The sequence below is a fragment of the Myxocyprinus asiaticus genome, chromosome 23, assembly GCF_019703515.2.
Source record: "Myxocyprinus asiaticus isolate MX2 ecotype Aquarium Trade chromosome 23, UBuf_Myxa_2, whole genome shotgun sequence".
In the NCBI taxonomy this organism is placed as follows: Eukaryota; Metazoa; Chordata; class Actinopteri; order Cypriniformes; family Catostomidae; genus Myxocyprinus; species Myxocyprinus asiaticus.
In genome coordinates this window covers 8,035,715-8,053,539 of record NC_059366.1, presented here as the reverse complement: position 1 = coordinate 8,053,539, position 17,825 = coordinate 8,035,715, and the positions used below count along the sequence as shown (strand labels likewise).

The 17,825-nt window shown below is 38.1% G+C and overlaps 1 protein-coding gene across 1 annotated transcript in view; it reads right to left on the bottom strand.

Annotated features, from left to right (window-relative positions):
* Nucleotides 1–15,945, bottom strand: part of LOC127413934 (calcium uptake protein 1, mitochondrial) — a 98,228-nt gene extending 82,283 nt beyond the window's left edge. The window contains exon 1 of the mRNA XM_051651514.1: nt 15,786–15,945. The gene's annotated coding sequence lies outside the window, so the exon portion shown is untranslated. The remainder of the gene's footprint in view (nt 1–15,785) is intronic.
* Between the last annotated feature and the right edge of the window lie 1,880 nt (nt 15,946–17,825).

Genomic DNA, 17,825 nt, shown 5'->3' with positions numbered 1-17,825 from the left:
AAAACACCAAATGGGGGGCCTGGGTAGCTCAGTGAGTAAAAACGCTGACTACCACCCCTGGAGTTCGCGAGTTTGAATCCAGGGCGTGCTGAGTGACTCCAGCCAGGTCTCCTTAGCAACCAAATTGGCCCGGTTGCTAGGGAGGGTAGAGTCACATGGGGTAACCTCCTTGTGGTTGCTATAATGTGGTTCGATCTCGGTGGGGCGCGTGGTGAGTTGAGTGTGGATGCCACGGTGGATGGCGTGAAGCCTCCACACGCGCTATGTCTCCGCAGTAACGCGCTCAACAAGCCACGTGATAAGATGTGCGGATTGACGGTCTCAGATGCGGAGGCAGCTGAGATTCGTCCTCCACCACCCGGATTGAGGTGAGTCACTACGTCACCACAAGGACTTAGAGCGCATTGGGAATTGAGCATTCCAAATTGGGGAGAAAAAGGGAATTATTTTGAAAATATGACTGATCATGCAAAAAAATTCTCTTTTATTTGAGGATAGTGATCAAATGAAGCCATTTATTATCACATAGTTGTTTGACTCCTTTTTAAATCATAATGATAACAGAAATCACCCAAATGGCCCTGATCAAAAGTATACATACCCTTGAATGTTTGGCCTTGTTACAGACACACAAGGTGACACACACAGGTTTAAATGGCAATTAAAGGTTAATTTCCCACACCTGTGGCTTTTTAAATTGCAATTAGTGTCTGTGTATAAATAGTCAATGAGTTTGTTAGCTCTCACGTGGATGCAATGAGCAGGCTAGATACTGAGCCATGGGGAGCAGAAAAGAACTGTCAAAAGACATGCGTAACAAGGTAATGGCAAGGTAATACTTTATAAAGAAAGAAAAGGATATAAAAAGATATCCAAAGCCTTGAAAATGCCAGTCAGTACTGTTCAATCACTTATTAAGAAGTGGAAAATTCGGGAATCTCTTGAAACCAAGCCAAGGTCAGGTAGACCAAGAAAGATTTCAGCCAGAAGAATTGTTCGGGATACAAAGAAAAACCCTCATGTAACCTCAGGAGAAATACAGGCTGCTCTGGAAAAAGATGACAATACGACAAAACTTGAACAAAAATGAGCTGCATGGTCGAGTTGCCAGAAAGAAGCCTTTACTGCGCCAATGCCACAAAAAATCCCGGTTACAATATGCCCGACAACACCTTGACACGCCTCAAAGCATCTGGAACACTGTAATTTGGAGTGACGAGACCAAAATAGAGCTTTATGGTCACAACCATAAACGCTATGTTTGGAGAGGGGTCAACTTGTCCTATAGTGAAAAGAATACTATCCCCACTGTGAAGCATGGTGGTGGCTCACTGATGATTTGGGGGTGTGTGAGCTCTAAAGGCACGGGGAATCTTGTGAAAATCGATGGCAAGATGAATGCAGCATGTTATCAGAAATACTGGCAGATAATTTGCATTCTTCTGCATGAAAGCTGTGCATGGGACGCTCTTGGACTTTCCAGCATGACAATGACCCTAAGCACAAGGCCAAGTTGACCCTCCAGTGGTTAATGCAGAAAAAGGTGAAGGTTCTGGAGTGGCCAACACAGTCTCAAATGTGCGGTTCATGCAAGACGACCAAAGGCATTTTGCCAAGACGATTTGGCAGCTATACCACCTGCAAGAATTTGGGGCTTCATAGACAACTATTACAAAAGACTGCATGCTGTCATTGATGCTAAAGGGGGCAACACACAGTATTAAGTACTAAGGGTATGCAGACTTTTGAACAGGGGTCATTTCATTTGTTTCTTTGTTGCCATGTTTTGTTTTATGATTGTGCCATTCTGTTATAACCTACAGTTGAATATGAATCCCATAAGAAATAAAAGAAATGTGTTTTGCCTGCTCACTCATGTTTTCTTTAAAAATGGTACATATATTACCAGTTCTCCAGGGTACGTAAACTTTTGAGCACAACTTTATTTCATTCACGTGTGTGTTTTTAGACTCAAATATGACACAAAGATGCACTGTGCAAGGTTTCACTTGATATGAAACTCCAACGGTTCTCACATATATCGTAACCAAACACAGTGTGCCAGTTCGAATATGTGGAACTGAGAATGAGATATACAGCTGCAGCAGAGGCCCAGATTTATAAGCAAATGTGCCTCATACAAAGCTATCCTAAGTCTTCCAAGACTTTGAATATGGTGCACAACACTTATGAACTACTTTGAGGTATTTTTGAAGCTTGACAGCCCAGTACCCATTCGCTTTCATTGTACGAACATGAGCAGCCTGTGTACATTTTGTAAAACATCCCCTTTTGTGCGGTAGAATAAACAATGACCGAATTTTCATGGGTGACCCATTGATTCAAGTCAAACATCCTGTAAGATGAATTCAATCACTACACCTGAGCTTTGGGATCATACCTACATAATAGAAATGTGTATTTCAAAGCAAGACCTTTACTTGAGCTGTACAATCAACCCCTGATGGGGGTTACACTGCACTGCACCAGGGCAGGAAACACTTTATAACGGCTGAGGAAACTCGCAGTTCTTGTGCGACCCATCAGTCAGGCATAACTTCTCCATAAGGCCAGAGACTTTGAGACTCCCAAACCCCTTTACTCAAAGAGAGCTCTTTAACCATTCTTCTCTTCAATCTTCAATACTCATCTCAACAGCAATCAGAGCACAACAGACAGCACTGTCTTCATAAATTCACAGTATGCCCACCACTTCAGACACTACTACAAAATTGTGACCACATCAAAATGCAATATTGTTGACGAAAAAAGTCGAGACTAAAATGTAGTTTAAAAAATTAAATCTTTACCAAAATCTCTCTACTAAAATACTGAGGGTTTTCTTTGACTAAGATAAGACTAAAATGCCCAGACTTTTAGTCAACTAAAACTTGACTAAATAAAAAACAGGATAAGGTTGACTAAATATGATAAAAACTAACAAGGACATTTGACACTGGACTAAGACTAAATAAAAAAATAGCTGACAAAATTAACACTAGTCCTCAGGCAGTTTAATTGTTCATGAGGAAAATGGCCTGAGGGTAAAAACTATTCTTAATATGGTTACTGTAGTAAAATCATGGTAAATGAATTGCGAGGGCACGCAAAGCTATTTCCCTATAACTAAAATTCCTGCCCTGTCCTCTTAGGGGCTCCGTAGCAAGCTTGCGGTTCGATATTCAGACTTTATCTGCCTATAAATCCGCCGTGTGCTGCTGTAGACATGTAAATAATATCTCCTGTTGTGTTCACTATTTGTGAATTCATGTGACGTGGTCCTCCGGTCCATAATCATGTTTTTTTCATAACGACTCTTCATTTTGAAACGCGTATTGCTCAAAAGTTGTACACGTAGAAGAGTGAAACCACTTTCATCTTAACCAGTCTTTTTTCACAGCAAAGTTTTTGTCTGTCAAGTCTTGTTTAGTCTGCGTGTCGGTTAGGTGAAAAGTAAGCACAATTTTTTAACGGCTATTTCCATTAAACTCACAGTCTGTGACCATACAAATTCAGTTGTTTTAGATAGAGCACGATTTGTGAAAACTTTCACGTCACCGCGTTTGATTACGTCTTACTATCCTAAATGTCTTGTATAATAAGAACAATATAGGCTGTGTCAATAATGGTCTTTTGCCATAGAGAACTCAGCTTATCTCTAAAAACTGACGATCTAGACAGGTCATACTAGGCTCAAATAGTCCTCCAATATTTCAAGTTTCTGAGACAATAACGTATTAAGAGAAATCAGTATTTAGGCATTGGGAGGTGATGTTCTTAAAACGCTTTGCTTATAATAAGAACACTACATTCAGATAGAATGGTATTTGTGAAAAATTTCACAAATGGATTTTATTCATTTTGATGGCAAAGTGCATATTTGAATTGTGAAATATTAATGATCTAAGCCATAAAAATAGTCAAAGTAATTAAAAAATAAATAATTGAGCACTCATACTAGGCTCAAATTGATCTTTATGATTTGTGAAAACTTTCACAAATGGAGTTTACTCATTTAGTTGTCTTCATACATATTGATACTGTGAAATATTTCAATTATAAGCCATATCATCCATAAAATGCTTATTACTCTTAACAGTGGCCACCCATATGGGTTATACTAGGTTTAAATTGATCTTCATGATTTATGAAATGTTTCACAGAGCTGTTTTAGTCTTTTAACTCTTGTTTGAGTTCTTGTTTCCTTTGCACCCCAACTTGGAAATTGTCCTGTTAATTTCTATTAAGAAAGGATATTTAACAATGTAATTGTTAATTATGCTCTATAATAATACATTAAGAGAATTTTAAACATCAAATATGGAAATATTTCATTTTTTTAGGCTTAGTGGGTGAGAACTTCAAATCAGAAGGGATTAAGTCAATTATAGAAATAACAAACACAAAATGCACATCATTTAGTTTTCCTCACAATACCACCAATTCGAGAATCTCAATGTAATTTTAAATACTGTCACAGACTTTCTGCTCACCCTCAATGCTCTAAACTTTGACCAGAACTGTTTGGTATCATGTAAATTCTGTTTATTATTATTTTGCAACAGCAAAATAACATTATTTACATAATGTACATGACATTATACAAGTGTACATAACATTATTAAAGCATAGCATTATTCTTCATTCAGATCAAACACCACAATCCTCTTTACATTGAAGTCAGTTTTGATATTGTCATTTCATCCGGTTGCCGCATGTTTTCAGATTGTGTATGTCAGTATGTGGCAACAAAAGTGTAACTGTTCAAATAATTTGTTTTGCCAATTGCCGCTACATTAAAGCTTTCCTGATCTTATTTAAGATTATATTTCATTATATGGTTAACATGGAATGAACTGATGATTACAAATTTGATTTATATTGATGTGGATGAGTTTTATGTTTCACTTTTGCCATTATTAATAATGACAGTACCTTTACTCTTAAATAGAGTTTTTTTGTTTGTTTTTTGGATTTTCTCCCCTTTTTCTCCCAATTTGGAATGCCCAATTCCCAATGTGCTCTAAGTCCTCATGGTGGTATAGTGACTCACCTCAATCCAGGTGGCGGAGGATGAATCTCAGCTGCCTCCACGTCCGAGACAGTCAACCCGCACATCTTATCACGTGGCTTGTTGAGCACGTTACCACGGAGATATAGCGCATGGAGGCTTCATGCCATCCACCGCGGCATCCACACACAACTCACCACGTGCCCCACCGAGAGCGAACCACATTATAGCGATCACGAGGAGGTTACCCCATGTGACTCTATCCTACCTAGCAACCAAATTGGCCCAGTTGCTTAGGAGACCTGGCTGGAATCACTCAGCACACCCTGGGATTTGAACTATCGAACTACAGGGGTGGTAGCCAGCATCTTTACCACTGAGCTACCCATGCCCCCGTTTTTATAAACATTTGATGATTCATTTGCACATGCCTTTTGTCTTGTTCAATGTCTTCTAAAGAAAATGACTGTCAGTATCAGTATCAACAATTGTGTGTTCCTCGCGGTGTAACAGTGTGATTGTTTGACTTGACTCGATATTCAGACAAAGAATGCTAAAGTCATCAAGAATTGCCAGATGCCAATGTGAATTCCAATGAAAGAATTGTTAAGAATTCCAAATAATTGCCCCTATGTTAAAAAAAAAAAAAAAACACAGCAAAAGTGCCCTCTTGGATGCACTTATGGTAGATAACGCATGATAAAGTGCCCTCTACGGTGGCCCAGTGTGCAATAAAACGTGATAAAGTGCTCTCTAGGGTGCCCCAACGTGCAAGAAAATGTGATGCAGTGCCCTAATGGGCACACTTTCAATGGAAGAATTGTGATGCAGTGCCCTCTAGGGTGCCCCTATGTGTGAGAAAATGTGGTAAAGTGCCCTCCAAGATGCCCCTATGTGCAAAAACAATTTGATGAAGTGTCCTCTGGGTGCCCTTCCAACGGAGATAATGTGATGCAGTGCCATGTAGGCTGCCCTACATGCTAGAAAATTTGTTGGCCTCTGTGTGCTCCTACATGTGAGACAATGTGCCCTCATGGGATGCCTCTATAGTGGAAAATCCCCTCCTGGTGCCCCCGTTTTTTATTTTTCATATATCCTTTTAAAAAACAGTTTAGTGGCAGCTTGATTCTACCTCAATTTCATTTCTGTTTAGATCCAATAAACTCATCCAGATAGTTTTTAGAATTGTTAGCATGTAGAAGTTAAACGTATCTTTAGAAAGAATGAAAAAAATCTAAAAACTGTCTGGATGAGTTTATTGGTTCCAAAAGAAAGTGCAAATGAGGTAGAATCATCTCTTGGGTGGAGTACCGCTTTATTTTTGGTACAAACCTCACACACATACTCAGCCACAAATCCTTTAGAATGTTCAGGTGTCAGTGGGTTTAGTGCAGTCTGAGCTGTAACCTTCTCATCACACTACAGTGTGAGTGAGGTAGGTTACTTAGCAATATGTTTTACATTTAAACCAACGGAAAGATTGCAGCTTACCAAAGATGCACTACTAATGTGTGTCGACTGCATTTTCTGGTTCGGTTTGTTTTTTTAAGCTGTATACAATGTGATGCCCAGATGCTCTTGCGTAGCATAGATTTTGAATTTATTCTATGCATGGAGATCACCACACCTGTCTTCACTGAGACTGCAATTGCTTCTTCTGCACTCCAAAGAAAGGACCTTGATCTGTCAGTGTCATACACCATTGTGGAAGGAATCATGGGAAGGGTGAAAGCAATGAGGAAAGATGAGGAATTCAAGGTCCTCTTTTCAAAAGCCAAAGAACAAGCAGGGGCAGCTGGCATTGAGATCTCTGATGAAATACCTGGACAAGCCAGACACAAAAAGGTACCTCAGAGGTACAAGTACAGCTCCCAATCTTCTACAGAGGACCATCAAGCCCAGAGCATGGAGGAGCACTATTGGGGAAAGATGTTCTTTACTTTTATTGACATCCTCTCCAAGGAGCTAGACCGGAGATTCAAGGGGAAGGATGTCACCCCAACAGGGGCAATCCTATCGGGTCTTCACTGCCTTACCATCAAGTCACTGGAAAGGCATGACAGAGCTGCACTATCTGTTAGAGATGTTTGCAAGTTTTATGACGTGGAGGAAGAAAATCTTGTCACTGAACTCAAGGTGTTCTACTCATCCTATGCTCTTCCAACCAGCAATGTGCAAGCTATGCTAAGGTGCCTTAAAGTCAACGATGTGGACACAGTTTTCCCTACCCTGACTAAGCTCCTCAAAGTATATGCCACATTGCCAGTGACAATCGCTTCAGTAGAGTGGTCATTCTCTAAACTGAAGCTGATCAAAACACAGCTCAGGAACAGGTGTGGGGAAGGCAGGCTCTCAGATCTTCTGCTGCTATCCGTTGGGAGGGACATCCCAGTTGACCAAAATGAGGTCATTGATATTTACAAACACATTGCCAAAAGAAGAATTCTACTCTGATTCCACCACCCTGATTATCTCCCTACCCTGACTAAGCTCCTCAATATACAGCTCATTCTCTGTGACATCACTTGTGTGTGTTTGTGCGTGTGTGTGTGTGTGGGAGTGTGAAATAAATGGTTAATAGTTCCCTGTGTTTTTTTATGACAAAGGTGTAGTAGTTATACTTACAATCTGAGTCACATAATAAAACAATTTTAATCTTAACCAGGGTTTGGAACTGTTTCACCATAAATGCTTCAAAATATTTCTGCGCGCTGGTGCCCCACCACATGCAGCTGGTGCCCTTTTTATTTTTTTCACCCTGTCCCAAAGACAGCCTGAGTCCGCCACTGATATCTGTTGATGGTCTCCTTTAAGTCAGACATCATTTCTAGCTGTAAGCATATTCTTCAGATAGCCAGAACTTCAAATATTTTTTAAAAGGTTTAAATAAAGTCATATCATTGTCAAAGAAGAGGCTTTGGATATTCTTAAGAAAGAAGGCATGCTTACCAATGTGGAGGACAACATTTATACTGGTGGCCAAAAGTTTGGAATAATGTACAGATTTTGCTGTTTTGGAAAGAAATTGGTACCTTAATTTACCAAACTGGCATTCAACTGATCACAAAGTATAGTCACGACATTACTGATGTAAAAAACATCACCATCACTATTTGACAGGTGCCAAATCTAGACAGGTCCCATTTCCTGTAGCCATCACTCCAACACCTTATCCTTGAGTAATCATGCTAAATTGCTAATTTGGTACTAGAAAATCACTTGCCATTATATCAAACACAGTTGAAAGTTATTTGGTTCGTTAAATGAAGCTTAACGTTGTCTTTGTGTTTGTTTTTGAGTTGCCACAGTATGCAATAGACTGGCATGTCTTAAGGTCATTATTAGGTCAGAAATGGCAAAAAAGAAACAGCTTTTTCTTGAAACTCGTCAGTCAATCATTGTTTTGAGGAATGAAGGCTATGCAATGCTTGAAATTGCCAAAAAAGATTTCACACAAAGGTGTACACTACAGTCTTCAAAGACAAAGGACAACTGGCTCTAACAAGGACAGAAAGAGATGTGGAAGGCCAGAAATGTTACAATTTCAACCCTGCAAAGAAGAAGGAAAATAAAGCCAGCAGATTTTATCTGTAGACTTCACTCATCTTTAAAAGGACGATACAAGGAACACATGATTGGACATGGTCCGTCATTTGGATCAAAACTTTCACAAGCAAAAAGGAAAAGGAAAGCACTTGAGTTAACTGAAGAGCAGTGGGTAAAAAGACTTGATACCAACAAAGTCAAAGTACTGCAGTGTCCCTGTAATCATGCCTGTGCCAAAAAAGCAGAAAATCAAACATGCAGACAGAACACAAAACAAATCTGTTTTAAAGATCAAAAGTGAAAAACATGTCCAAGCCTTTGCCAAACCAAAAGCAAAAAAGGCATCAAATGTATGCAAGAAGGATGTTCAGCAATTTGATAACAGCGAACAGGTTAAGAAATGGTCTGAAGTTGCTGCAATTAAAGATCCCCAAGAAAAGGTATTTATCATTTCTTTTGTGTGTTTCTTTTATGTAATAATCCAAACATACATGATCAAATAAACATGAAAATAACATTTTACAGATGCATGCTCTCTGGGAGACAAATATTGAAGAAGCCATCATCGCTGCACTGCCCTCAAATTCAGATGGGACGAGCTCAGTGGTTTTGAGAGTTGTTGTTGTTTTGGGGTTTTTTTGCATGTTCCATGAACGCAGAACATCGAATACTACCTTCGGCTGTTAAAAATTCAAAATGAGGCAGCGAAGAGAGTTTTTATTATTAGTCATTACACTGTCGGTGTAATAATGAAAGGAACAGATAAAATGCTAAAGAGGAACTTGATGTCAAAGGTGAGGACTTTGTAAATATTAAAAATATGCATCATTTATGTCTAAAGCAGCAGCATATTTGTTTGCCAATGCATGTCATTTGGATACCCAAACATGTAAATATTATACTATGTTTTATAATATTATATAATAATAATTTCTACATTTCCTGACTGACGGTTGTTTTTAACAGTTAACCCTGTATGTATAAATCTGCTTCATTCATGCATTCATTTATTCACATTTTAAGTCATATTTAATATCCTGTATGTTGTTAACGCAGGTGAATTTTGATGACTTTGATGGAGCAGTAGGGGCCCTCAATGTACACACTGCACACTGGAGCTTGGTGGTGAGTTTTGTATTTAATCCTGATTACACTGGCTACCGTTTTCTCTGTAATAATAATGTAATTTGCAGTTATTGTCCCTAATTATCATGCTTCAAATTAACCTGACTACATTTGGCTACATCAACAAAACTTGTTCTTAGGTTTAGGCCAGTCACGATTATTAAATAACCGTCTGATCGCGGTTATTTGATCTAACCGCAGTTTTTTGAGACAACCGCGAATATTGGGCGTTGTAACTCCAATCACATTTTAATGCACAAAAAAGGGAATTTAAAGTGAACATACTGTATAAATGCCATGCACAGCCCGTTTGTGTGTCATTCAGTTGAACTCCGAGTGTCACTGAGCCGCCGTGGATGTCAACCAGCTCCGGTCTGGATCTGCACTGTCAGCAAAGGCTTGCGTCAAACTCCCACGAAAATATAAACAAACAAGTATAAACGGTGATACTGAACGCAAAGCGCTCCAGTTTCACTTTAAACGATTGCGTAGTGGCAAATGTTCCTGGTTCATACACGCTGTGTTAATGACATGCAGTGACGCACGCTTACTCTATTTCTGTAAAGTAATGAAATTATTAAATGAAATCTCAAAGGTTTTGCTTCATTACAAGTAAGTGCTCGTGGGTTTAATCAGAGCATTAAAATAACGTGTGAAAGTGAAGAAATTAGGACAGAAATATTTTACTACTGCATAATATAAAACAAATATAATGTAAATATATATATATATATAAATTATATTTTATTAAAACAATTCTAAAATATGAGTTCAAAAAACAAGTGTAAATGTAAAATTGACCAAAACTAAAGTTGAACAAAAAGAGAGACATATTTTAATTATTTAGAAATATTGTGATATTTATTTTTTTAAGTTTTTAAAGCCTTAAAAGGAAATCATAGTTTATCCCTATTTTATTATTTGATTTATATTTTTGAAGTTAAATATGTAAAAATGACTTCTTAAGGTGTATGAAGCACACATGCAGAAAAAAGCACACCTTAAAAAAATGACAATTATATGACAATTAATCATGAAAACTCTTAACGAGACAATTAACCGTCACAGCCCTAAAACAGACAATTATTCGTTATAATCGCAATTATCTGTTTGACAATTAATCGTCAGCCAAATTCCATAATCGTGGCAGCCCTAAACAGACGATTATTCGTCATAATCGCAATTATTTGTTTGACAATTAATCGTCAGCCAAATTCCATAATCGTGACAGCCCTACTTAGGGTTTGATCAAGTCAAAATAGCTCCCTCATGTATTAAATGCAGGTCACCATTTATTTACATTGTACAACATGTAATTATGAAATCTCTATTTTTCCTTTCTCAGTTTCTAAATGCTGCTTCCAAAGAAGTCTCAATAATAGATCCTTCTGGAACAAACAAGGAAACACAATCAAAGAAAGCAGGAGAAAGATTTAGGTACTTCTACATTTCAGTTGCCCATGCATTTCATAAAACCATAACTAAAACTTAACAATACTGTAACAACTTTAGTAGGTTCTTTCAAAAGCGCTGCAACATTCTTGGCAGAAAAGAATGGTGTAACCTGAGATGGAATCCAACAACAATTCAGCACTCAAACCAAAAGGATGGAAGTAGTTGTGGGGTTTTTATCATGAAGGTATTGAAAGAACATTTTCTAAATAAATGTCCATACTCATGAAAGCAGAAACCCTGTATGATACAGTAGGCAAATGGCAACATATTATTTTCCTTTTTTGTACAACTTTTCTGCTGAAATGAAACCCATAAAATGCACATTTATGATTTCTTTTGATGTCATGTGTTCTGTGAAAATGCACATAACTACAGAAAATGAGCCTCCCACTGGCTAGTGAGGTAGAGTTTGGCTTGTAATAACAATATATGAGGTACAATAATAATAATAAACTCAATTTTAGTTTGGAGGAGTTCCATGTGAGTACATTTATCAAAACATGAAATATAACGCTTGCCAGCCTCAGTCAGCTGTGTGCTTTCTACACTGCGAAAGGGACCCCACCACACACACACACAAAACACGCACTTACTTACAGTGACGTCACCACATAACAACACCTGTCAAACTCGCTTCATTTCAAGTGGCCCGAGAGCTCATTTCTGAAACGTAGGATGGCAGGGGATCGCAACGTTTCACTGAACAATAAGTTAGCGCTTTCCTCGTGAATATAAATGAGCCTTCCCCTGTCATCTGTATGTTTTGGAGCGTATTTTGCTCACTTCAAAAGCGGAATGAAACAGCGCTACATGGGTCAATTATCAACACGGCTTAATCATAGCAGCACGAGCGCAGAGCAGGTGCAGTAATTCGTGGACTTGTCTCAACCGCACAGACACATTTTAAATGCGCCTGTGAACCAGTAAGATTTGCGGCGGAGATTGCGAAACCTGTTTGAATGCGGTACAGAATTGTATGTTACAAAACTCTTATGACTCGGTGATGAAACTAGTTTTAAACAAACAGCCCCCACATTCTAAATGGCACTGACAAAGAAAACAGTTATATGAACTATTACAAATATCATTGATAAAACTATGGAAGAACTATGGTGCATTTTCATAATTATGGACCACGCTATCAGTTTTCCATCTGTGTAAATCTGTTCTCTTGTAATGCTCTCCGATTGTAGGAAATATAAGTTGTTTTGTTTGCATTCAGAAATTCCAAGACATGACTGTAGTTTAATTAGTAAGAGCCTGATTAAATAAGGGTGCTTTTACACTGGCAGTTTAGTTTGAAACACAGCACGGTTCGCATGAAAAATTGGTAACGTGAAAGCTGTCATGCGGACCGGGGAGTGCCCCGCGGTACCGAACCCGAGACTACCTGTAGGAGGTGGTCTGAGTTCGGTTGCAATGGAACTGTAGCGTGATTCGCGTGAATGTGAAAGCAACTTGGACTCAGGTGCGCACTCGTTCAAGAAGTAAAGTAACCTGCGCATGCATTTTAGCCGATGATGACATCATTAGTTTCGACTAATAAATATAGGGTATAATAGGAGATGACAGTGGCGATATCTTCACCTTGGACACGAGCGTGAGTAAGCATGCAGTGTAAACAAAGATGCAAATGAATTCCTTGCAATCAGCTATCTCCTCAAAAAACGCTGTTTGCGAACAGCAGCAAGCCGCCTTCCCCTGGACATCTGATGAGTTACACCATGAAGCGCACATATACACATTTGTCGTTTACTCTACTGTGCATAATGGCACCAAAATAACAAAAAACCAAAAAGTATGATGAGTCGCGTTGTGTTCTCCATGCCTGTTTGTGATGACGTAAGATGAACGCAAATAGACCGAGGTTCGATAGAATCAAGTGAGTGTGAAACCAGACCAACGCTGTGGGGGACACCAGGAACAATCACACTCGGAATCTGACCGCAGCAAACGTGCCCAGTGTGAAAGCCCCCTAAATCTGTCAGAATATTTCAATTTAACCATATACAAATTAGATGTTCATTTTTTCCACAGATGTTACTGTTGTTAATATACATTTTCATCTGCATCCCAACCTCAAAATCAATGCTGTACTGTCAAATGTCCATTTCAATGCAGATAACATGTAATAATATTTGCATGGGTGCTACCAAAGCAGGTGCTGGTGCCACATTTTCAACAGGCCCTTTGAGGGCACAAATAAACCCTGTTGTGACCAGGCTGAAATTAAGTTTGACACCCCTGTTTTAATCTATTCTTTGACCAACACGTGTTAATACAGGTCCGGCGTTGCGGGCTTGTGGACGTGCGCACAACAAAAATCCTCAAGACATGTTAAAATTGGTTTATGCACTATTATATAAATAAATACAAATTAGAGGTCGACTAATATAGGACTTTGCTAATACTATAACGTGTTGAAAGAAAGGCAATTAATCTGCCAATAGTTTAAAACTGGTAGCCTTTATTAAATGTTCTTAGTCTTTCCTTCCTGTGATGGGGAGGAAGGAAAAAGATTTGATTCATAGCACAATTTTAACTTTAAAGGCTGAAATACGCCTCGACTCTTATTTTGAAATGTATGATCTTCACTGCTTCCAGCTTCTCATTCAAACAGATGACCAAAATGACTGCAAACTGCCCCCAACCTGGCGTGCTTGGAGAAAATACAACAGTGAAGGACGCAGCACATGCATTTATTAAATCAGATCACAATCTTCTGACGTTTGATAATCACATTAGGTCATATCAAGATTCCTGTCTTTTCACCCTCAAATTTAAGACCTCTATAAATGATAATTAAGACTTTTGTTGTATCATTTAAGATATTTAAGACTTTTTATGACCTTAAATTTGCGAAAACTGAATTTAAGACATTTTAAGACTTAAGGATCCACGGGAACCGTTTTTTTTTTGTTGTTGTTGTTGTTTTGTTTTTTTTTACAGTGCCAGCGTGGTCATGTAAATTACAACAGTTTTGAACTGTAAAATTTACAGGTTGTTCTGTAAAGTTGTTAACATTTTTACTGTATTTTTTTACATAATTATTCTGGCAACAACAGCTGCAATTGTTTTGTTTTTTTTTTTATTTTGTTTATTTACAGTGTAGCCATGAAGTGACAAAATGATAAAAATAGACTTAATGCACAAAGCACTCACTGAAAATTATACAGTACATGCAATGTACATGATAGACTGTAAACACAAAATGTGCATATAAAAATACACACCATAGTTTACAAGTCACACAACAAAGCACACTGCACTTTCAACATGTTGCATGTATAGCTGAAAAAAACGTTCAATATATTGAGTACGCCCAATAAATGCCTGTCAAAGTCTAAAAACTGATTAGGCCTTGAAGTTGTAGACTCAAGGGAACTAAACAAGGATTGAGAGAGAAACGTAGGACTGTTTAAAAAAAAATTAAAAAAATCTCATGCCATTAAGGTTTATTTGAACACAATATGACTTGGAGGTCTGTTTTATTTTCTTTTTTTACCTTAGCATTTTATTCGTTTTATGGCTAGATCATTTTTATTTCAAAATGCAAGCATGTATGAAGCCAAGTAAATAAGTAAACTCATTTTGTGAAAGTTTTCATAAATCCAGTTTTGTCCTTGCCTATGAAATTTATCAGTGTGAAACAAGAAGATCATCTCCCATGTCCTGTACCACAGATTATTCTGGTGAGCAGTTAAGTCAAGAACTCAAACAAGAGTTAAAAGACTAAAACAGCTCTGTGAAACATTTCATAAATCATGAAGATCAATTTAAACCTAGTATAACCCATATGGGTGGCCACTGTTAAGAGTAATAAGCATTTGATTGCTTATATACACAACAGTTAGTTCCGGTCCTTGAATCTGATTGGACGAGAGAGGTTCCATGAGTTCTGTTGTCTCACACCATCAGCACTTTGACGCTTCACTGTGTGTTGACTTAACAAGAGTTGACAGACAAAAACTTTGCTGTGAAAAAAGACTGGTTAAGATGAAAGTGGTTTCACTCTTGTTGGTGTACAACTTTTGAGCAATACGCGTTTCAAAATGAAGAGTCGCTATGAAAAAAAACACGATTATGGACCGGAGGACCACGTCATATGAATTCACAAATAGTGAACACAACAGGAGATATTATTTACATGTCTACAGCAGCACACGGCGGATTTATAGGCAGATAAAGTCTGAATATCGAACCGCAAACTATCTTTACTGCGGTTTTATCATTATCATATAATTAAACAGAACCAGCTAAACAAAGATTGCACTGCTTCACAGGTATAATATTAAGTGGGTACAACACAAAGGTCCAAAACAGATTAATTATAAGACATGTGAAAGATCTAGAGTTCATTATGTTCAGCATCTGGTTCAGCTGAGACGAGCTGCTGCAGTATTAGCTTTAGCATGAGCAACTTAATAGCGACTGTTTTAAATTGCTTTCATTTCACCGACACACAGTAATCTACAGAGTATGGGGATCGCATATATGCAATTATTAACCTCTTAAACTGTAATGTTTTTGTGCAGATGCGATCAGTTCGTGTAGTGACAGCCCACCCATATGAATACACTTGGTAGCTGCTTTAGCACCGTCTCTGTCAGTGGAGGTTAAAAGTGATCGATGAAGATCATATACTCACTCTGAAAGACTTCACACGTTCCCAGTTACAGTCCTGCACGGGTTGTGACTTCACTGAATGCTGGAGATTCACGTCCGATTCTCCGTTTAATGTGTGTCGTATTCACTTTCTGTGTTGAAGTTCCGCGTCTACGGAGGCCGAACACATTCACTCTCAGACTCACGCGCCCAGCAGTAAACGTCAAGGGTTTGTAAACAGTGTATTTCATTGAAGATGTGCCTGTGAAGCAGCAACTAAAGTATACGAACGATAGATAGATAGATAGATAGATAGATAGATAGATAGATAGAGTAGATAGATAGATAGGGTAGATAGATGGATAGATATATAGATGGATAGATTGAGTAGACAGATAGATAGATAGATAGATTGGGTGGGTAGATAGACAGATAGATAGATAGATAGATAGATAGATAGATTGAGTAGACAGACAGACAGATAGATAGATAGATTGGGTAGATAGATAGATTAGACAGACAGACAAATTGATTGATTGAGTAGACAGACAGACAGATTGAGTAGACAGACAGACAGATAGATGGATAGATAGATTGGGTAGACAGATAGATAGACAGACAGACAGATAGATAGATAGATAGATTGGGTAGATAGATAGATAGATAGGGTAGACAGATAGATAGATAGATTAGACAGACAGACAGATTGATTGAGTGAGATAGACAGATAGACAGTAGATAGATAGATAGATAGATAGATAGATTGAGTAGACGGATAGATAGATTGAGCAGATAGATAGATAGAGTAGACAGACAGACAGATTGATTGATTGAGTAGACAGACAGATAGATTGAGCAGACAGACAGATAGATAGAGTAGACAGACAGACAGACAGATAGATTGAGTAGACAGACAGACAGACAGATTGATTGACTGAGTAGACAGACAGATAGATAGAGTAGACAGACAGACAGATAGATAGATTGATCGATTGATTGATTGATTTAATTTTCAACAAGCACATTTCCCCATTTTTGGTTTTTGAGGAGAAATATTACACAGGCCAGACAAGATTCACCCATGTACAGAGTATTCCAAAGTACAATTGGTTAGTTTAGATAGATACTGGATTTTCCACACTTACAAAAACGTCCCATGGAATAACCATTTTTAGACATTACCATGATGTTAACCCCATGTTATTCTTTGATGTACCTTGGAGTACCATGTTATTATTATAGTATGTGAAAATGGTCATATGGTAATCATACAGTACCAGTATGTATGACAAATAATAAAAAACCATGGTATTAGGCTACTTTCTGATACTATCACTGTACCATGGGATCACCACAATATTTTTTTCTATGGGCACTACTATGGAAAATTGTCTTTTCTTCTCGGAGAAATTCACAAGCAACACAAAAGTCAGATAAAAGTCATGCATCAAAAGGATCACATATTAGAATCACATAAAATCACAATCTTCATTAAAGTGCTTGCAAGGACATGAAATAAGGATGTTTAGCTAAAAATGATCTTCTAACTGTAAGCAAACCCCACCTCTCCTTTCTCCACACACATTCACACACTCATTCATTTTAGACGCAAAAACTTATTTGAACTGTTTGTAAAACCACAATGGAATGTGCTGGAAAATTCTGATAAACCAGCATGTGATGGTAAGTGGTTTTACAAGGTTTCTAACTGATTGAAGCTGGTCATTTATGGTCATTTGCTGGTTTAGCTGGTTAATCAGCAGGACTACCCAGTGGCCCAAGACCAACCTGATTAAAGTTAGTAGACCACCTTGGCTATGCCAGATACCTGGATGAGCTGGTTAACCATGTTCCAAAACACAGCTTGACCACTTTAGTTTGCATGACTTGGTATTTCTAGAAGGGCAGGTTCATCAACTCTCAAATATTAAATATTTGAAAGGGCAGATTCGCTTGGCTAATTTAATTTCCCCCTTGAAGACATTTGGCAGCCAGTCTGTAAATGTAGGTTTTGAGGTGGCTCTGTATCTAAGCACAGCATACGTGTAAGCCCAAAGCACAAAACACAGAGTGGCATGTTTAA